The following is a 19,233-nucleotide window of genomic DNA, read 5'->3' on the forward strand; positions in this document are numbered from 1 at the left end:
TGAATTTATTGCCCAAGGGCTTGCTTTGGATAGGTGGTAGTTCCAAGGTGCACCCACAAGTAGCACCCCTAGGCACTGGTGATTGCTAGTGAAATTTGTTCACATCTTTTGGATTACTCTCAGCTTAAGGCACTGAGAGTGCCTTCTTTCTCCTCTATACCGCAGTGGGACTGTTGCCTTCAATCTCACTTAGCTGCCCAGGCCAGCATTCAAAGATGTGGGCCTTTGGGAATACCTAGAATATATCTCCTTGGAACAGAGACTTGAGGTGCCCTGTTTCTCTGCTATTTTGTCTTTTCATATTGTTTTTCCCTTGTTTGTCAGTACTTCTGGCCAGCCATTCAACTGGAGCTCCTGTCTTAACCTCTAAATTCTTTTCTTTTTGACTTTGGACAAAGGATACATCTGGCTTCCCTCAGTCGCAGGATAGAAGGAATGGATTCCAAAAATATAGGCCTATCCCCTCCCCATGCCCCCTGCCAAGCTGACTCATCTCTGTTGTTGTTTTTTGTGGTGAGTGTGTATGGGAAGTCAGAGTTCATTGTAAAGCCATATTTCTGAGTTAGTCCTCTTAGTAGGACTTTTAGGGAGATCATAGGCTTGCAGAACCTAGAAGATGGGGTAGACAGCACCTGTTGTCTTTAGCTATGGGCCTAGATACTGGTTCCAGGAAAATCAGAAAACTCTCACTGAATATTGTGTTATGCTCCCTGGTGGAAGATCGAGATCTGTTTTTGAGCCAAGAAATAGCAATTGTCATCAAAGCTGTTTGTGCAGTATACTAATTTCTTCTATGTATTAATGGCATGAGTCATTATAGATGAGCTTTTCCTCCCAGAACCTATTAGAGACTCTAAATCATAACTGGAATTTAATCCTGGATGGATCAACTTAACTTCAAAAAGCTATCTTAAATGAAGGCCTCTGTGTGTTTCCCAAGTTGATAGTTTTAGTATGGAAGTAACTGTTCAGATTTTGAAATATCAGTATTATGTGACTAAAATTCTTCATGTTTAGAAAACCAGCCAACTATGATAAAACTGCTGGAGGCAGATGATGTAGGATGGACGTATTGTAAAACTGGGACTAATTATTTTTTTTAAGATTGATTTATTTTAGAGAGACAGAGAGTGTGAGGGATAGAGAGAACATGCGTGCACATGCGTGCAGTGGAAGAGAGCAGAGGAAGAGAGAAACTCAAGCAGACCCTGTGCTGAGTGCAGAACCTGATGTGGGGTGCAATCCCTTGAGCCTGAGACCATGACCTGAGCCAAAATCAAGAGTTGGATACTTAACCAACTGAGCCACCCAAGCGCTCCAAACCGGGACTAATTCTAAGAAATATCTTGGTGCAATAAAATCAGCCATGATTCCAAGCTATGCAATTGAGTTTTCATTCAGTCAAATTCTTTGTAAGCCAAAACATTCTTTCTGTTTGTTGTAATTTTGGTTTATTTTAGCAGCACTTTCTACTATGATGAGTTTTCTCATATTTAGCTGATTGAAATAAGGAAAAAAAACCCTCTGAGTTTTAAATTTCTTTTTATAGCTATAGAACCAAATTTGACATTATCAGTGAATTAAAAATGTATAAAGTTAAGACCTAAGGTTTAAATCAAATGGGAATTATTGAGATTGAGGTAAAAATGAAGTAATTTAAACATGTATGTGAACAACAAGGAAATATTTGATGAGCACACAATCTTCTAAGCTTATAAATGTCACAAATTATTTTAAAATATTTGACATTTAATAAAATCCAAGCTCATTGTACCCAGTATTTCCCCCCTTATTTATTTATTTTGAAACCATATGTAATTTTTTAAAGAAGATTTAATTCACATGTTTTAAATTCATTTGGCTATGTCATCAAAATCCTATTTTGTAAGAATCACATTGCATCCAAGTAGTCTTTTAGTGTATTTGAAAATGTCTTAAAAAAAAAAAAAAAAGAAACTGTCTTTTTTTTTTTTTTTTTAATCTTTTTTTCCCTTGTTAAATGGGACCATATTTTTTCTCTGGTAGATGAATTCAAACAGAAAGATGTGTTTTATTGATAATTCTGTAACTATGAATGTCAGATTATTTTATTAAAATATAAAATGAATTTTTTATTACAGAAATAATTTTGATTACTGTCTGCATTTAGAGAGCATTTCATTAGTTGCAATGATAGGACTGGCAGTTGTAATTATAAAGAGTCATATAATTATTTTGTAAAACTGTAAACTGAAAGTTCCAAGCCAAATTCCACTTTTGATACATGAAGCAGGATCTAGTATTATTAAAAGCATACTATATGTCAAGCAATGGACTCAACACTTTATGTATAATTTAAAGGCATTTTAGTTTTACATTCCTTTGTGATGAGCATCTCAGAGAAAGGACAGCCAAGATTTAGTCTGGTTAGGTAATTGCCCAAGGCCATGCACAGGGTAAGTGGTAAAATTAGGGTCTAGACCAGGGTAATCCACTTCCAAAATTGATTCTCTGTGGCAGAAAATAATTCACTTCTGCATTAATTATTGTAGCTAAAATAGAAATGTATTATTGATTTTCCCTGAGATGAAAAGGATTTTAATATTCCACTCCAAGTTATACTGTGGATATTTATAATTAAAGATTCAGTATATCCATGGACCTGGGGATATTTGCAAAATAAATATCTTCCTTTATTTAGACAACTTTTTAAATCCATTTACTGTATATTTATTAGGTGTCTACTATATACAAGTAAATTATTATTGAAAACGTTATTGATTTCTGAATGTTCTGTCGCAAAAGCTTTACATAGAGTACCAATTAGTTTTAAGAAAGAATTAGTCTTTGCTGTTAACACCAGCAAAACAACAATTACCACTACTATATTACCAAAGGGATGTATTAATATGCTAAAGGGCAAATTTTGTTACCTAATTTTGTTTTTCTGTATTAGTAGAGGTCAATCATGTGATAGTCAAAAATGACCCTCAAATCTCAGTAGTTATTTCTTGCTCAAGCTTCATGTCCAATGTAGGTTGGGGGAGGAGGGACCTACTTTAGTCATATAGGAATCTATACTGATGGAGCTCCATCTTTTCAGGTGGGAAAAGCTGGCGAATTCCTTCTATTAATAATGCACTTTCCTGAGCTAGTCATGTGGTACACTCAGCTTCAGGGGGGCAATAAACCCAGCCACAGGAGCATAAGAGGACCAGAACTCGGTGAGCAGTAGAGTGTCTGCTACACCACCTAACCTGTCTTTGTTTTTAATGAAATAATTTATCTAGATTTTGTGCTGGTTTATAATTATTTTTGGAAATGAAAAGTAATTAAAATAATCATGTTCAGTATAGATCAAATTCAGTTTGTACATAAGTATATTTCTTGAAGTGTTAAATATGCACTTTTTAGTAGTTAAAATTACAATCTGGGATGTGATTATGCATTAAATAATTCAATATGTACACTTAAAATAGCTTTTGCCAGGATCACCATACTGTTTTAGAAATCTGGTATTTGTGTTAGTTAGATGTGTTATTTAGTAGTTAGGTGATCCTTGTTTCCCCATCCGTGCTGATTCCATCTTCCTCTTTGTTAATTTTCTCTATATTCCACTCTATTACATGGGTTTAAAAAAATATGGCTTTCCCCTTCTTATGGGTTTATAAATTAGCTCTAGGGTCAAAATAAGATCACTTTGGGTAATGTAGCAGAGGAGACAAAAGTTCTAACGTGGATACATTTCTCTTGCAAATGTAAAACCAAAGCTTTGCATTTTCCCTTAGGCCTCACCATCTGTAGTAAAGCTGTATGGAAGGGGGCCAGAAAGTAAAAAAAAAACAAAAACAAAAACCAAAAAACCAAAACCAAAACCAAAAAAAAAAAAAAAAAAAAAAAAAGATAGGTGTTGGAAACTGTATGAGAACATTTTTTTAAACCCTAAAGACTGCTCTGTTTTGTTTAAACAAAGCCTTTCTTTTACCAAACATCCTCAGCAATTGTTAAAATTTTCCATATTGAACTGAATTGCTGGATAGTATTGGAATTAAAATGTTATTCCCTGGAACCAGTTATTTAGTTTTCCTGTAAAATAGTAGTGATTTGTCACATTTTTAAGGAGAGGTGTTTCTTGATCTAAAATATTTTAGGTATCTTGGGTTTAAGATTCTTTCACACCCCTTATGGGAAAGCATCCCTAACATGATGATGGGAATCCATGAGATACCACTACTGATTTATAAAAATTAAGTTTGCAACTTTTATAACATTTTAAAAAGAGAAAATCAAAGTAAAGTACTTTTTAAGATAAGCCACTTTATTGTATAGATTGTAAGGGATAAAAGCATTACTTGAATAAATTCAGGTGTGTTGGCAAAGGGGCAAATGTTTGTATAAGTGGTAATGGAAGTAAGATAAAACACTCCAGTAAAACACATGGAGGAAAATTATGGCATTTGGTATTTCCTGTGTATCTTAAGTAGTTATTATTTTATTTTCCTCCAACTTTTTATTGCACTAAAAATCATTGAGAGCACCCTAAGAAATTTAAGAACAATTATGGAAAACAATGACCCAAAGAAAACTATAAAATAACAAGAAATGAAGCAACATGTTCAAAGTGTTCAATGTAATTAAGTATTTTCCATGGAGAGTAAACTTTGACATGTGACTTGGCAATTGTGTTCTTTTGTATTGTTTAGTTGCTGCTCTATGGAGACCAGACTTACATCAGCTTAATAGTGAGGGACTTGGCAATTGTTTCCTTGACAGTCATTCTGAAATTCTTATACTAAAATAAGTTTTTGGTCATTTTTTTCAATTAAAAATTTTGAGAAAAATTCTTGTATGAGCCAATAAGATGATGAATGTAATTTAACTACTACTGCATTCTTCACATTTTATCTCTGTGTTGGAGTTTTAAGGAAGGTTACTAACCTCAGTAGATTTCCCAACTCTAGATGGTAGATAATAGTGGGTAGACTCAAATTTCTCTTTTTCCTTGAACTCTTTTGCTTTAGTATTTCCTGTAGCCATTTTAGCAAAGAAATGATAACTTTTAGGTTTTAAAGTTACTTCTGTCACTACTATGATTTTTCAGCAGGGTGGTGGGCAAACACATTATTGACACCATCAACAAGAACATTTTATACTTAAGAGAGAAAGGCGATTACTTAGTTATTATTTATAAACTCTCCTTCCTACCATTGGTCCATCATCCCTTTGGTTATGATTTTGTTTCTGTTGAGAGCAAGGAACAGAGAAAACAGTTGTGCCTCATTTGTCATTTCTACCTTTTTGTGAATGAGCTGATAAAATTCTTTCTTGTATTTTGTACAAATGAGAGAAGAACATAAGATATGTCACTGGTAGAGTCTGGTGGAGAAAGCAAAAGGAACCCAGAGAAAGGAGAATGGAGAAGGGCTGTAATAAAATGTCACCTACTTCCTAACCTTACTGAGAAATTATTTTATGTGTTAATAGCCAGCTTTGCAGAAATAATGAGAAAGTCAGTAGGAAACATTTTTGAATCCAACCTAGGTGCGCCCCCTTCATTTTCCTGGATTGATTTAAAGTCCCTTTAAATCACTTTTGGGGCAGTGTTGACCTAACTTCTTTCCAAACCAGTAAAATGTATTTCTCAAACACTCCAATGACTTGCTTTTTGAGTCCCTTCAGCTACACAATGATTGAATCATTTCTAAGTCATTGACTTTCAATTTTCAGGAAAATGGATCTCTTTAGTAGTCTACACAAAGACTATAAAAGCCTGGTTTGAATAAATGTTACAAGTTGCTAAGCATATGGATACAGACTGGATGGCACATTTATAATTCAATTGGTAACCAAATATTTGCTTTTCTTAAAGGAAGTGTTAGCATTGAACATTTCTTCCTGGATTGAGCTTAGGCTATATATGTGTGTGTGTGTGTGTATTTTTTTAAGCTGTTAAAAGATGTTTATGTGGTAAACAGCATCACCACCTGTCACCTGCCACTTAAGTCCTGAAGCAAACATTTCCTGGTCACACTATTAGAGCAGGTGAAGCCCAGGATGTGATAGCGAAAATATCCTGGACATTATTCTGTTGCTATCATTAGCTACCATAAGGAAGCAGCATGAGACCCTGGGAAGTGACTGCAACATTAACCAGACTTCCAGATGCTCTTGAGTATTCTTACTCCTGTGCTAGAAGGAAAAGAGCCCCTTGGAGCCCTGCCACTTTCTGCAGCTTTGGCAGCTGCTGGTGGCTGAGCCTAAGGGGTGGAGGATGGAGTTGGGACTGATTCTAGTTCCAGAAGCTATATGGGAAACATGTTTCCTTTCATGGGGCTTAAAGTAATTCTGTGAGGGAAAAAAGTTTCTAATTTTACTTTATTTGATTCTAAGAATTGTAGAATTAGATAATTATGGAATTAGAAGATATTTTAGACATCCAACTCTGTAGTTTTACAGTGAGAAAATTAAGATCTAGAGAGGGTAAGGGATTGCCAGACTGTGGAGCCAAGTTTGTATAGAGGCTGATGATTTTTGTCTCTGTTGATATTTGAATAGTTTTACTAAATTAGAGTCTTGATTTGGAATCAAGTATAGGAATTTCAGTCCTATATTTTGTTGTGTTGTGTTACATTATCACATTATGTTTTATGCTATGTTGAATGTTCCATTGTTGAACACAAATGAAATATTTCTAGGGCTATTTTCACCGTCTAGAGACCACAGAGCTGTTTGTTTTGTACCTCCTTTTCCAACAATATGGCTACTTTCTTCTTTTCCTTTTCCAAACAAATTCCTCACGCTCTAAACATTAAGTAGAGCTTAAACAAGAAGCAGAGTGTTTCTTAAGGTCCCTAAAAATGTGGTTCTCCCAGTTCTGTCTGTATGTATCCCACAGTGCCCTGTTTCAGTGCTCCAGAGACTGTCCCCTGCTAGACTCATGCAAGTAGCCGAGTGAGTGGTGGTGGCCCCATGTTCCAGTTCTTGGTGCTGCATCAGATACTCTGAGCCTCTGGTTTTCAATGAGACCTCCAGGAATGACCTCATAGCTTATGGCTTGGGTGTTTAGTTCTGTTTGATTTTCCTGTTTTGTCTATTCTCTCAGGCTCCTTTACCACTCAACCTGGTTAGTCCTGTTCCTGTATCCTGAGAAAGCAAATGTGTCTCTCCTTTGTTGCCTTGCCCCATCCCTAACTCTGTGAAAATCCTACTTTAAAATGCTTCACCATGATAGTCTTTTATGCCTTTGCAACGAAACGATTCAATTTCACATTTCCTATTATCTTGTTAATGTTATCAAAATTATCTCATTTGTTTGGTATATAGACCAAGCATTTTTTTTTCTTAATGAAACTTAATTACTGGTTAGATTGCTGATATTGCCTTTATTTATACACCTCCAACTGTCTGTACAAATGACAGATCATCAGGGTGCTTGAGTGACTCAGTTGGTTAAGTGTCTGCCTTCAGCTCAGGTGATAATCCTGGGTCTTAGGATCTAACCCAGAGTAAAGGCTCTCTGCTCAGCAGTGAGTCTGCTGTTCCCTCTCCCCCACACCTGCTCATGTGCTTCCTCTCTTTCTCTCTCTCTCAAATAATAAATAAAATCTTAAAAAAACAAATGGGGGACCATTAAAAACTGTTCACATGTATAGTCAGACACCTTTAGAGCAATTTTTCTTTTATCCTAAAATCACAGTGAAGTGTATTCTTCTAAGAGCTATTTGTTGAACAGCAATGTAGAATAATAACTCTCCTTGGCACCGTGAGAAAAAGTATTTTTAACCAAAGATTTTGAACTCTTATTAATCTTTCTCAGAAGCAGTTGTATGCAAATTCATAAAAGCTGAAGCTTTGTTTTAATTCAACCTTTAAAAAGAAGAAAATGACTGTCCCCTTTCCTAAATCTCTTCCTCTAGGTCCTTGGTCCTTAAGAGAACAATCAACATAGTTTAAGAATCACCATTTTAAACCACTAAATATTCACATGGGCAGCTTCAAAATTGGGAGTGTGTTATATTCCAAAAGAATGTAAATTAATAGTTTTAAACCCAGAATTTAAGATGTTTCTGGTCGGAAAGTAAGTCGGTATGGTATTTTTGGAGAGGGGAAGAATTTGGCAGTTTAAATTAATATTATTTTTCTCCTCTAATAAGATTCAGTAATTCCACTCCTAGAATTTATCCCTTGGAAATAAATGATCAGAAAAATGTCCAAAATGTGTATAAGTATGTAAATCACAGTGTTGCATGTAATAGTGAAATACAGAGAATAATTTATATGTTAGACAATAAGGCAATGCTCAGTACATCATGATACATTTAATGTGATGGAGTACTAAAGAGTTTTAAAAAATATAGTTATACCTTTTTTATTTGTGTCTGGCATAGAAACATGTTCATAATAAGTGACAGTATTAAAGAGAGTATGTATACTTTATAATCCCATTTTGGAATGTTCACCAGAATATTAAATGGTAAGTTAGAGATGATGTTGTAGTTATTTTGTTAGCTATATGCATTTCTTATTTTAAAACATTGAAGGGGTTGATTTTTTTAATATTTAATTATTTATTTTAGAGACACAGAGTGTGTCCACAGGTATACAGCGGGGAGGTGGGATGGGGGATGGGCAGAGGAAGAGACTCTTAAGCAGACTCCCCACTGAGCCTGGAGCTTATTGCAGGGCTGGATCCCACAGCACATGAGATTATGACCTGATCTGAAGTCAAGAGTCAGAAGCTGAACCCACTGAGCCATCCAGGTGCCCCAGAAGGTATGGCTTGTGTAGTCAGAAAAAAAGCAATGGTGCTATTTTTGGTATTTTTGTTAATCAGAGATTGTTATATTACCAGTTCCTATAGTCAGTTATTTCACACAGACAACAGAGAAAGTGTTAATGGTAGAAGTTCCTTTTCCACAGAATGTACACTTCCTTCCCTTTGCATTCTGAAATTAAACCTTGAATCTTTTGTTGCTTTTTAAATTATGTATGCACTATAGGCTATAGGAATGTTGAAACTGCAAGGGACTGAGTGGGTTCTTTTTGGTGACAGGCACTGCAGTGGCCAGGGGACACTTTGGCAGGTGCTCAAGAGGGCAAGCAGCCTCCAGTGATGGCGATAAGGTCATTCAAAAGTCACATGTTTATAAGACAAAGGCTTCTTGTATTAAATATCATCACAAAGTGATATCAACCCTAAATTAAATTAAATATCATCACAAAGTGATATCAACCCTAAATTAAACCCTATTCATCTAGGTTCCTAAGTCTTCTTACATGAAGCCAGCAAGGGGCTCTTTTGAAACACAGAATATAGCTCTCACTGGCATGAAAGATGAAACTCTCCTTAGTCATCCAGAAGCATTACCACAGTCCAGATGTATACAGTTTATATCTTCCAGCAAATGTCTGTGAGAATTATTTCCCCCCATAAGTATCAGATTATATTTTGCCAAGTTAACTCTTCCTGGCTGCACTTTGAGCCTCTAAGGATTCTGTAGTGCTATCGTGCAACTAGTCTAGTGGTAAAACGACCAGAATCAGAGGTAAGTGATTAGCTAAAGAATGGAACCAACAGGTCAAATTCTCACCCAGTCTTTTAGCTAAAGGGCTCAGTGTCATCCTTAAATGAGAAGACAATGTTTTGTGTTTTGCTTAGAGAAACATATTTAATATATATGTTTATATCTGCATCTATGTTTATATCCCTATCAATCAATGTACATACACATGGGTGCATATACACACATATGTGATAAAATTCTCTCAATAAAGACAAGTAAGGAAGTTCAACTATGTCGGATTGTACATGACAACAAATGATAAAAAAGGGTCAGCAGTGGTTAATTCAGTAGTCCTGTGTACACAAATTTTCCTGTAGTAGATATTATAAGGGAAGTAAATATGAGATAATGAGGCTATCAAAAGAGTTCAAGAGAAGATAAAAGTTCAACATAGAGATTGGTCCTTGAGGAAAGACTTGAGGTCGTTAAGGGTCTTTCTGAGAAAATAGTAAGTGTGCATCATTGCAGAGGAGAGGTAAGCAATTACAAGTAAAGAAACAGTGGAAGAAAAGTAAAGGCAAAATGACTGATACGAGGAAGATGATAGGAAATTAGGTGAGGCTAGAACTCAGGTTCGAGAGGGAGAGTAAGTCTGGATGGACACAATGGTCGCTTATAAGAACAGTTCTTCATTTTATGGGAATTGCAGGATATTAATCATCCTTGGCTGCTAGATAATAAAAGCCAGTAGCTCTTCCTAGTCATTGTGACAACCAAAAATGCCCTGCAAGTTTCCAAATATCCTCAAAGGAAGATTTATCATCCTGCTTTAAGAACCATTGGGCAATATAATGAGAACTTCTGAGTGCCAGGATGCTGTCAGGATTTTTATGTGTGAAATAGTTCTGTTTTTATTTTCCTATTTCCCTCATGTAGACATGCTATAAAAGTATACTATTCTCCATGGTGTTTGCAATACATACACATCCATTATTATCTGTGGCTTAATCCAGTTTAGAGTTAATTTTGATTCCTCAGGCATCTATTACATGTTACCTTAATCTTACTTTATTGCTGTTTAGAATTATCTTTATTTATGGCAGGTTTGGGTGAAACTTCGGGGCACTAAGGGGTTTATCAAACATCTGGAACAATTTTTAAAAAATTTTGGATTTACTAAAACCCAAACATTCTGCCAAGCACCTCTTCTCACCCTTTTTCTCCAAACTTTAAAAACACATATATTTTAGAGAACATTGATTCCATGTGTTTTTAATTCATTTTATTTCATATCATCAAAATTTTAAAAAGTATTTGGTATCCAGGGTGCTCATTGAGACTTTCAAATAAATAGTTTTTAACAACTTAAAAAATGTCACATGAATATATTGAAACAGGAAAAAGATAAAATTTTGATGGAGACTGGTTGGGAATGAAATTTGGCAAAATTATTTTCCACACTATAGTGTTCCATCCAACTTCTAGTACACAATCTGGAGAAAATAAATTAGGTTATTTAATCTAAAAAAACCACTGTATCAAATTTTCTATACTAAGTCATATATATCATCATCAAGAAAATATTAAGAAATGAACTTGAATCAAATGATCTATTAATTCTTAATATTGAAGATTTTTTTTTTAACCATATTGGTAACATTACCATACTGGTAATAATGATGTAAGAAACTCTTAGGGCAGGGGTGCCTAGTGGCTCACCGGTTGGGTGGCTGCCTTGGGCTCAGGTCGTGATTCCGGGATCCTGGATTGAGTCCTGCATCAGGCTCCTGTGAAGAGCCTGCTTCTCCTTCTGCCTGTGTCTCCATCTCTTCCTCTCTCTGTGTCTCTCATGATTAAATAAATCTGAAAAGAAACTCTTAGGGCAAATTGGAAAATGTGAGAAGCAACAAGAATAATTGAAATTTGAGAAAGATAATGAATTTAGTCATGAGTTAGCTTAAGGTTGTGATATGTTAGTTACTCTTATGATTTGAGAGATTGAAAATTAGCTTGCTGGTGTTCATTGATGATAAATTTATAAAAACCCACACACAGAGTATCTATCCATTTATATATTAATGTAAAGTCCATTGTAGCACTTAGGCTGAGGCAGGTGAGTTGAGTGACAGAATGGTTAAAGCCTCACTTAAAATCTCTGTAGTTAAGTAATTGAAGTGATTTTCAGGAAGATTACAGAGATAACCTTTGAGGATATAAGAATAAGAAGTCTAAAGTTATACTGAAGAGTAGAGATGTAAATTATTTAACAAACTTGGTGAAAAATGTTAAGTATCATTAGTATGGGAATGTAAATTTAAATGACATACCAGTTTTCACTTCATTATCAGACAAGATGTTTAAACTAAGAATGTCCTATGATCTTCCATATTTTTCTTCAATATTATTCAATATCTTCAGTGGAAACATTCATGAATTGCTGATAGAAAAATGAAATATATTTGAAGATGCATATCAGGATGTTCTATCATTTCCATGGGTAAAAGGTGACCTAGGAGAGCAGAATTAGGACAAGTTTTGATGTTCTTCATCTTACAGGTGAACAATGATGGAGAGCTGGAATCCAAAGGAAACAGGACTTCCTCCCACTGGGAAAAGCTGATTAAGAACAGCCACGTTGTCTCCTGAGGGAAACATGGGAAACAGGAAGCAGGAAAGTTGTCCTGAGCCCAGAGATTGAGCTGACTCTCCCAGCTCTAGCCCTTCTAGCCCTTCCAGTAATGGGAGTACAGAGCCTTATATCAAGCTCAAGGAAACACTATGCCATGCCAAGCATTGCCAGCTCCAGTGCTTCAGCTCTGTCAACATTCTGCACTACAGTTAGGTTGGGTTATATGAGATTCTCATTTTTGTAGGTCACAAATGATTGGATATTGGCAATTTTAGAAGGTTCAATCTAATAGTTCTCAGGCCATAGTGGTTCTAAGAAGGGTGGGTCAAAACAGCTTTGGGTTTGTACCTTGTATGTTAGTTTGGGTCTCTCAAGAAGCAGAAGTCAAAATGGAGTTAAACATGCAGGATATTATTAGGGAAAAATGCCTATATAAAGGAGAGAAATGGGAGGGTCACCAGAATTTGATCCCAAGTGAAGGAAAGAGAGAGAAAAAGGTTGGGTGCAAAGCTCCTAGATTGCTGTACAGTGTAAGGAAGACTTGGGAGTTCTTCAAACAAAATCAGCCAAAAAAGGAGTCCTATGTCTCCCAGAAACAGATCATTGGCAAGGAGCAGCCAGTGGGAGGTCTGGCCTTGGCACAAATGCAGGGATAGGTTTCAGAATGGACCATTGGGGCCTGGTCTCAGTTAATTGTACTCCTGTAGGTGGAGGTCCACCAGGTGTATTTTTGTGGCCACCACACCATAAGACTCAGGAAGTATGGATGATACCGTAACTTGGCCTTGGCCTTGCTCACTGTCCCTTCATTTTCTACTCTTAACACTTTCTAGGGGTCTTCTTCCTGACTGCTCCCAAGGTCATGCAAATATACCTTGACTTTTATGGAAGGAAGTTAGGGGCAGGGAAAGGGTCTCTGGTCCTTTCTGTTCCAGAAAGTCATTGGCTCCTTTTCCAAATTGGCTCACCCCTTTCCAGAACTCTGTGTAGCAGAGAAGGGATTGCTTTAACAAAAGTTCCCTATTCCTTATTTTCAAGGGTGAGATTCAGTGTGACAAAGATCTGCAAAACTAATAGAGGTCATATGCTTTGCATAATCTTTTGAATGTCTACACAGAGTTTCGAGCCACTTTGTTTCTTCCATGAAGGGAAATGCCTTGATAGGGCTCCCAGTTGCAAAGCTAACAGCCTATTACAAGAAATTCTATAACAGTAATAAAATTAACACATACCAAATGTGCAAATAAAACTTTATATTACAAAATACCCTTTATAAATAGCATTTAATTTTCATTATTTAAATATGAAATTTGAAAGCAAAATTCATAAACAGCATATAGATGTGCTGGAGTAGGAAATACAAGAAGATTCACTTTAGAACTGAGTTTTTACTGGAAAAGGTAAAATGGAAATTGAACAATTATTGATGTAGACAGAAGCTTATTTCACTCTGGTTTAGTTTTTTGCTAAGGGCAAAAAGTGTGTGTGGATTGGGAGAAAAGTTAACTGAGTTATCTGGGTAATTTCTCTCCCTACTATAGAGCAGATCTTTTGGGGAGACTTTTAATCATGATCTTAAAAAGCACATGTATGTTAAACTTAGGTTAAAAAAAAAAAGAGTAAAACCCTCAAAATACATGTTGAAAGGGAGGATAAAATCTTTTTCTTGAGGAGGAGACTCACACCATCCACATAAAACATCCAGGAGATCTGGCAAACATGCCCTTACACGTTCCTTACACTAGACGCAGTTCTTCCATTCACTCATGGACTCACGTCTGTTGGCCACCCATGCTCCCTGAAGACAGTTTATGGCGCTGGATTGTATCAGCAAGGCATGATGGATGATCAGGGACATCACCAGGGAGGGAGTACTCTGCCTTTGGCTTGGTTTAGAGTCAGATGTGAAGGAAAGAAGAGCAGTAAATTTGGAAACTATGCTGGAAGACACTAAAATTTATTTTTAATCTCTGTAAGTTCCAAAGAAGGAATAAAACCTGAAAATATGACGATGAGATGATTGCACTAATTTGTAAAGTAATTTATCAGAACATGGGGATTGGGAGTTCAGCTTTGCAGGCATGGGAGACACCTAGGAAGGACTGCATTTTAACTTCCTCATTTGGGAGTTCTTAAATAGACCTCAAACTGATTTTACAAGTACAACTGGACAGGCAAAGAAAGTATAATCTTCTTTATCCTGTTTTGTGATCCCTCTAGATTTTGATGTGATGTTGGAACAAAATCTCCTTAAATAGGTTAAACAGAAATGAAGATGACTTAACACACAGCAAATAAATTTAATTAAGAATGCTGAATCTAACAGCATCACAGAAACTTAACACATTTTGAAAGTATGTGCCACTTTTTTCTTTTCTTTTTCTTTCTTTTTCTTTTTTTGCCTATGCCATCCATTAATAAAGCTACATTTGGAGCTGGGAGCTGTGAAGAAATATTTTTGCAAAGATGATTGTGGGATTTTGTTGATTCTTGTGTTACCTTGTCACTCACTGAGTTTGTGCTTGTGTCTACTGGCTTTGCTGACTGCATTTTTGTGATAATACCTACTTATTTTTTTAAAAGATTTTTATTGAGAGAGAGAGAGAGTGAGAGAGAGAGAGCATGAATGGGGGAAGGAGGAGAGGGAGAAGACTCCCAACTGTGGGGCTCTATCTAATCCCGGAACTCTGGGATCATGACCTAAACCAAAGGCAGACACTTACCTGACTAAGCCACCCAGATACCCCAGTACCTACTTATTTTTAAGGAATTTTCAGTAGATGGTGCAAAGACCATACAATACTCCAGTGATGCTATTGCAAGGTGAATATGATCCTGAACTAGCAATTAAGTTTACACTTGTAGAATAAAAGTCAAGAAGAGCATTTCATAACTATTTCAACAATTAATATAAGTTGGTGATGATGTGATATATGCAAAACCTGTGCTGGATATAATAGTGGATACAAAATTGCATTATTTATAGATCCTGGCAGTTACTGATTTGTAGTTCATATGGAAGATTAGAAATGTACCCAGATAATTCAATTAGAAAGTATAAAATGAGAAGTATTGTTAAAATATTATGGATAGTTTGGGCAATTCATAGGACATGAGAAATTACTTGCATGCATGTGTATCGGAAGTGAGGACCTCAGTAGAGATAGGGGAAAGGATTCAAGGAAAAAGAAAGCATCAACAAATTGCAGTGTTAGAAATGTGTAAGTGATTCAAATGGGCAGGTGTAAAGGAGTCATTAAGAATAACATAGTGGGAAATAATGTTGGAAACAGAGGATATTGGCCATATCACAGAGGTCTGAGAATGCTAGGAAGATATTGGTTTAGGTAATAAGCTAGGTAAGTGGCTCAATGAGAATTGTGATTAGGAAGAGTGTACTATAAAATGGATTATGACTGAGGGAGATTTTGAGGATGGAGAACCCTACAGGGGAGGCCTTTCTACATATCATAGACGATAGGTGATAAGGAGCCAGTTAAGACAGAGGAAGTGCTAACAAAGATGAGAGACTTAATTTGGAAAGATATCACAGAAGCAGAATTTATAGAATTCATTTAAAACTTGGGTATGGAGGATAAGAAAAAAGAATTGAGAGATGATGCCACATTGTAAATCTTGGTGCTTGGGATGATGGCCACACATAGTAGGAATGGAGAAGTCAAGAGGAGGAGCAGGTTGAGTAGAGAAGGGAAATAAGTGTGAAGTGCAAGTGGGACAGGTGGAGAGCTTTAGGAGGCAGCTGGACAAACTCAAAAGAAGTTTAGAAAGATAACATGACTTGTATTTCAGATTTGGAGACTGTCTTCATAGACGTGTTAGCTGAAGGCAAGGGATTGGATAAATTTTCCAAGAGGGAGATAGTTGTAGAAATAGAGGGGAAAATGGAATGAAATTTAGATCATAAGGTCCTACATTTCAGGAACTAAAGAAAGAAAGAAGAAATCAGCAGAGTTGTGGGAGGAGACCCAGAGAACTGGTTCTCAGTGGCAAAGGGAAAAGTAGACAAAAAGAAGATGATCACCAGATGAGAATGGGAAAACGAGGAAAAGACCATTGAATTTTGATATTTGTGCATTCAGATTTCAAGTCCTCTGGATTTTTCTTTGAATGATTTTGCAGGGGGAGCTGGAACATTCTTAATGTATATTATGCCTGCCCTAAGCTAGGCAGCTTGCCTTATTTTTCTTTTTCTTTTTCTTTTACTTTTTCTTTTTCTTTTTCTTTTTTCTTTTCTTTCTTTTCCTTTCCTTTTTCCTTTTCCTTTTCCTTTTCCTTTTCCTTTTTTTTCTTTCTTTTCTTTTCTTTTCTTTTCTTTTCTTTTCTTTCTTTTTTCTTTTCTCTTTTCTTTTTCTTTTCTTTTCTTTTCTTTTCTTTTCTTTTCTTTTCTTTTCTTTTCTTTTCTTTTCTTTTCTTTTCTTTTCTTTCTTTCTTCTTTCCTTTTTTTTTTTTTTTTTTAGCTTGCTTTAAAAATGTGCCCTAGACCTGGGATCGAATCCCACGTCGGGCTCCCGGTGCATGGTGCATGGAGCCTGCTTCTCCCTCTGCCTGTGTCTCTGCCTCTCTCTCTGTCTCTGTGTGTGACTATCATAAATAAAAAAAAATAAAAAATAAAAATGTGCCCTAAAAGAATTTTCAGCATAATGTATAAGGCCTCATTTTCAATTTTTTTTAAGATTTTATTTATTTATTCATGAGAGAGACAGAGAGGCAGAGACATAGGCAGAGGGAGAAGCAGGCTCCCTGCTGGGAGCCTGATGTGGGACTCAATCCGAGGACCCCAGGATCACACCCTGAGCAAAAGGCAGACACCAACCACTGAGCGACCTAGGTGCCCCCATTTTCAACTTCTTTACTAATAACCATATGCTAATTTTTCTTATGGGGAGGCCCCATACCAGGTTCTTCCTATGTATTATCTTAATTTTTATAATGAAGTATGTAGTTTTATTCTGCCATTTGACAGATGAACATGGAGAGAGTAAATAATTTGTCTAAAGTCACATTGGCAAATGAACAAGTATATCTTCTGGTCCTTAGTCTTAACTACATTGTTTCCCTGCTTCCAAGTGCTTTCACACGCACAAAAAATGTGTATTTGTGATATTGGTAGGTAGGCGATTTTTATCAAGTTGCTTTAGAATAGAAGGTGAGATGGCTTGTTTGATAATGTTTTGTGTATATTTTCTTATTAATGCATCTTTTTTGGCCTTCCTTCATTTTTTTTTATCCATATAAATGAGCCAAATGTTTTGGTCATGATGGAAAAGTCTTAGATACATTGTATTTTTATATCTAGGTCTAGAAATAGCCAAGAGATACTGGATACAGTATGAGATATAGGGCATTAAAGAAAAAGAAAAGCAGTTTTCTACCCTGGTCTTTCAGAAATATGACTTTAAGTTCTCATTTACCATTTACCAAGTCCAGAAATATGTCACTTTGGTTTCACATAAAAGGACAGTGAAGAAAACAGCAAATCTATATGACTATAAAGAAGTTGAGAGTGAAGTAGGAAAAAATAGTACTTTTTAAAGATTTTTATTATTTTTTATTTTAAAAAATATTTTATTTATATGACAGAGAAAGAGGGAGAGAACACAAGCAGGCGGAATAGCAGGGAGAGGGAGAACCAGGCTCCATGCTGAGCAAGGAGCCCAACATGGGACTCAATCCCAAGACCCTGGGATCATGACCTGAGCTGAAGGCAGATGCTTAACCAACTGAGCCACCTGGGCGCCCCGATTTTCTATTTTTAAGAGCAGTAAGTTATTTTTATTTTTATTTTTATTTTATATTTTATTTTTTTTGAATTTTTATTTATTTATGATAGTCACCCAGAGAGAGAGAGAGAGGCAGAGACATAGGCAGAAGGAGAAGCAGGCTCCATGCAGCGAGCCTGACGTGGGATTCGACCCCAGGTCTCCAGGATCGCGCCCTGGGCCAAAGGCAGGCACCAAACCGCTGCGCCACCCAGGGATCCCAGTAAGTTATTTTTAGAAGAATCCCATTTTGATTGAATCCCTAGTCATAATTCATTTGATGACTACAGAGTTATTTGAACCTTACAATGATTTTTCATTAGAAAAATATGCTTCCCTATTGCTGCAACAGTGGACTTGACCACTCTGCCTGTTGAATTGGTTGGTTATTTGGACAAATACACCCATCTAGAAATAGATTATGCAGAATATGAAATATTTGGTTTCCTACTACCTACCCCACCACGTGGTTTTGCCTTTTCTTAGTGTTCTTTGTATTTCCACCAAAAGACAAAAGCAAGGGAAATTTGGGAAGATTGGAGAGCCATCTTGTTTTGGTCATCATCCTTCAAGTAGGGGTATTTAAAAATGTGCCATCTCTTTCCTCTTTTCATCACTGAATCCAGAATTGGCTTTTCTAATACTTTGGCAGTGTTTACCTGTACTGAGTAGCCCATGTAGTTGACACCAGCTGCAATTAAGATTTATTCAATGTGATATTTCACTTTATCAAATATTTTTTTTTAAAGATTTTATTTATTCATAAGAGACAGAAAGAGAGAGAGGCGAAGACACAGGCAGAGGGAGAAGTAGGCTCTCTGCAAGGAGCCCAGTGTGGGACTTGATCCCTGATCCTGGGATCATGCCCTGAACCGAAGGCAGATGCTCAACTGCTGAGCCAACCAGGCGTCCCTCAAACTTGTATTTCTCTGTTGCTTTGAGGAAAGGGTAACAGACTTATCCATTTGATATGTTTGGGAAAGATGGAGATGGGTGATGTAACCTTATTCTAGGTATTTATTGACAGAACTTATTGAGTGACTGCCATTTGCCTGGGACCATACATGCAAAGACATGGCCCCTGTCTTCAGTCGCTTTGACTTCAGATGTCTTAATCTTATGAATAAATATGTGCAAATATGTAATTTTGGCAATATCTTACATTAACTAAACTTTTTATTTTGTGTCCTGTACATTTGGCCTCAAAGTTGTGTTTAGAGAGATTTCATTGTATGGGGATTTGGAGAAAGAAACTTGCATGAATATTTATGAAGAAACTGTTTGGAAGGCATTCTTTATCATTTCCTTCTACTTTATTTTAAAAATCAGACTTAGAAATAAC

At 36.2% G+C, this 19,233-nt stretch overlaps 2 long non-coding RNA genes across 14 annotated transcripts in view; one reads left to right on the forward strand and one right to left on the reverse strand.

Moving 5' to 3' along the window:
• LOC112658443 (uncharacterized) overlaps window positions 1–19,233 on the forward strand; it is a 161,457-nt gene that overhangs the window by 103,583 nt on the left and 38,641 nt on the right. The window lies entirely within an intron of this gene.
• Window positions 1–19,233, reverse strand: part of LOC112658445 (uncharacterized) — a 108,437-nt gene that overhangs the window by 63,471 nt on the left and 25,733 nt on the right. For 10 of the 12 annotated variants that reach the window (XR_007401222.1, XR_007401214.1, XR_007401218.1 and 7 more), the window contains exons 2-3: window positions 11,810–12,124; window positions 11,202–11,358 (exon numbers count right to left, since the gene is read on the reverse strand). This is a non-coding gene — a long non-coding RNA (uncharacterized LOC112658445). Of the gene's footprint in view, window positions 1–11,201; window positions 11,359–11,809; window positions 12,125–13,887; window positions 13,998–19,233 lie in introns of all 12 variants that reach the window. The other 2 variants (XR_007401219.1, XR_007401215.1) reach the window with 2 other exon arrangements.

The sequence above is a fragment of the Canis lupus genome, chromosome 12 (genome assembly GCF_003254725.2).
Source record: "Canis lupus dingo isolate Sandy chromosome 12, ASM325472v2, whole genome shotgun sequence".
Classification (NCBI taxonomy): domain Eukaryota; kingdom Metazoa; phylum Chordata; class Mammalia; order Carnivora; family Canidae; genus Canis; species Canis lupus.